Source organism: Scyliorhinus torazame, chromosome 4 (genome assembly GCF_047496885.1).
Source record: "Scyliorhinus torazame isolate Kashiwa2021f chromosome 4, sScyTor2.1, whole genome shotgun sequence".
Classification (NCBI taxonomy): domain Eukaryota; kingdom Metazoa; phylum Chordata; class Chondrichthyes; order Carcharhiniformes; family Scyliorhinidae; genus Scyliorhinus; species Scyliorhinus torazame.
The window spans coordinates 303,883,468-303,885,967 of NC_092710.1; the positions used below are offsets into that span (position 1 = coordinate 303,883,468).

Below are 2,500 nucleotides of genomic sequence, written 5' to 3' on the forward strand. Positions count from 1 at the left end.
GAGATCAGACGAGATCGGGCGTTTTCAGACTAGTATGGCCGTAGGCATCTGCCACACCGTCTTCTTGCCTATTCAAGCCGGCCACGCTAGCACCCTCGCCACTTCTTCTTTCCGGTTGTTTTCAATTTTTTCTCTCTCTTTTTCTACTTCTACTTCTACTTCTCCTCCTCTTTCTCTCCTTCTCCTGCTAATTCTAGCCTATATGCCTGATACTCGCTCCCCTTCATGCCGTCCCCAGCTAGCTCTCTTTTTTTCTTCTCCACCTCCCCCAAGGAAAACTGCAAGCCCCGCCCACCTCACACCAGCCTGCCGCCTGCACGCTGCTGCCTTTCCACATTGCAACGCTGCGCACTTCTCTCAGCACAGCCAGCACAAGGGTCAGGCAGGCAATGCAAGCCAGCTCTCTCTTCCTTCGCTTTCCACACCAGCCCCAATGCCACAACTTGCATTCATGCGGCGCCTTCAGGCTAGGAGACAGAACGTCCTGCCGACACACTGGCTTGTGGCCACACGGGCCAGCTGGCGTGCCCATCAAAGTACAGCACGCCAAGGCACCCAACCGTGCTGCGTTGCAAAGGCCCGGCAAAGCTGCAGCAGCTGAATGGCCCGACCAAGCCGCCTGCCTGAGTTGAGCCCACAGGCAAGTGTTGGGAGGAATGGCGAGGACGCAGAGAGCAGCAAAAGGTTGGCCTGCCTCTGGTGTGGAGAGTGCTTGGCGTGAGCAGTCTCTGCTGGCCGCAAAAGCCTACTGCACCTGGTATTCCCAGGCGGTCTCCCATCCAAGTACTAACCAGGCCTGAGTCTGCTTAGCTTCCGAGATCAGACGAGATCGGGCGTTTTCAGACTAGTATGGCCGTAGGCATCTGCACCACCGTCTTCTTGCCTATTCAAGCCGGCCACGCTAGCACCCTCGCCACTTCTTCTTTCCGGTTGTTTTCAATTTTTTCTCTCTCTTTTTCTACTTCTACTTCTACTTCTCCTCCTCTTTCTCTCCTTCTCCTGCTCATTCTAGCCTATATGCCTGATACTCGCTCCCCTTCATGCCGTCCCCAGCTAGCTCTCTTTTTTTCTGCTCCACCTCCCCCAAGGAAAACTGCAAGCCCCGCCCACCTCACACCAGCCTGCCGCCTGCACGCTGCTGCCTTTCCACATTGCAACGCTGCGCACTTCTCTCAGCACAGCCAGCACAAGGGTCAGGCAGGCAATGCAAGCCAGCTCTCTCTTCCTTCGCTTTCCACACCAGCCCCAATGCCACAACTTGCATTCATGCGGCGCCTTCAGGCTAGGAGACAGAACGTCCTGCCGACACACTGGCTTGTGGCCACACGGGCCAGCTGGCGTGCCCATCAAAGTACAGCACGCCAAGGCACCCAACCGTGCTGCGTTGCAAAGGCCCGGCAAAGCTGCAGCAGCTGAATGGCCCGACCAAGCCGCCTGCCTGAGTTGAGCCCGCAGGCAAGTGTTGGGAGGAATGGCGAGGACGCAGAGAGCAGCAAAAGGTTGGCCTGCCTCTGGTGTGGAGAGTGCTTGGCGTGAGCAGTCTCTGCTGGCCGCAAAAGCCTACTGCACCTGGTATTCCCAGGCGGTCTCCCATCCAAGTACTAACCAGACCTGAGTCTGCTTAGCTTCCGAGATCAGGCGAGATCGGGCGTTTTCAGACTAGTATGGCCGTAGGCATCTGCAACACCGCCTTCTTGCCTATTCAAGCCGGCCACGCTAGCACCCTCGCCACTTCTTCTTTCCGGTTGTTTTCAATTTTTTCTCTCTCTTTTTCTACTTCTACTTCTACTTCTCCTCCTCTTTCTCTCCTTCTCCTGCTAATTCTAGCCTATATGCCTGATACTCGCTCCCCTTCATGCCGTCCCCAGCTAGCTCTCTTTTTTTCTTCTCCACCTCCCCCAAGGAAAACTGCAAGCCCCGCCCACCTCACACCAGCCTGCCGCCTGCACGCTGCTGCCTTTCCACATTGCAACGCTGCGCACTTCTCTCAGCACAGCCAGCACAAGGGTCAGGCAGGCAATGCAAGCCAGCTCTCTCTTCCTTCGCTTTCCACACCAGCCCCAATGCCACAACTTGCATTCATGCGGCGCCTTCAGGCTAGGAGACAGAACGTCCTGCCGACACACTGGCTTGCAGCCACACGGGCCAACTGGCATGGCCATCAAAGTACAGCACGCCAAGGCACCCAACCGTGCTGCGTTGCAAAGGCACGGCAAAGCTGCAGCAGCTGAATGGCCCGACCAAGCCGCCTGCCTGAGTTGAGCCCGCAGGCAAGTGTTGGGAGGAATGGCGAGGACGCAGAGAGCAGCAAAAGGTTGGCCTGCCTCTGGTGTGGAGAGTGCTTGGCGTGAGCAGTCTCTGCTGGCCGCAAAACCCTACTGCACCTGGTATTCCCAGGCAGTCTCCCATTCAAGTACTAACCAGGCCTGAATCTGCTTAGCTTCCGAGATCAGACGAGATCGGGCGTTTTCAGACTAGTATGGCCGTAGGCATCTGCAAC

At 56.8% G+C, this 2,500-nt stretch overlaps 4 non-coding genes across 4 annotated transcripts in view; all 4 read right to left on the reverse strand.

Moving 5' to 3' along the window:
* Nucleotides 1–46, reverse strand: part of LOC140415413 (5S ribosomal RNA) — a 119-nt gene extending 73 nt beyond the window's left edge. The window contains exon 1 of the ribosomal RNA XR_011944520.1: nt 1–46. This exon is cut by the window's left edge and continues 73 nt beyond it. This is a non-coding gene — a ribosomal RNA (5S ribosomal RNA).
* Nucleotides 47–742: 696 nt separating this feature from the next.
* On the reverse strand, nt 743–861 carry LOC140411808 (5S ribosomal RNA). The gene has a single exon (XR_011941021.1). It is a non-coding gene; the product is annotated as a 5S ribosomal RNA (ribosomal RNA).
* Nucleotides 862–1,557: 696 nt separating this feature from the next.
* LOC140414988 (5S ribosomal RNA) lies at nt 1,558–1,676 on the reverse strand. Its single transcript, XR_011944112.1, has one exon. It is a non-coding gene; the product is annotated as a 5S ribosomal RNA (ribosomal RNA).
* A 696-nt stretch (nt 1,677–2,372) lies between these two features.
* On the reverse strand, nt 2,373–2,491 carry LOC140415414 (5S ribosomal RNA). The gene has a single exon (XR_011944521.1). It is a non-coding gene; the product is annotated as a 5S ribosomal RNA (ribosomal RNA).
* Between the last annotated feature and the right edge of the window lie 9 nt (nt 2,492–2,500).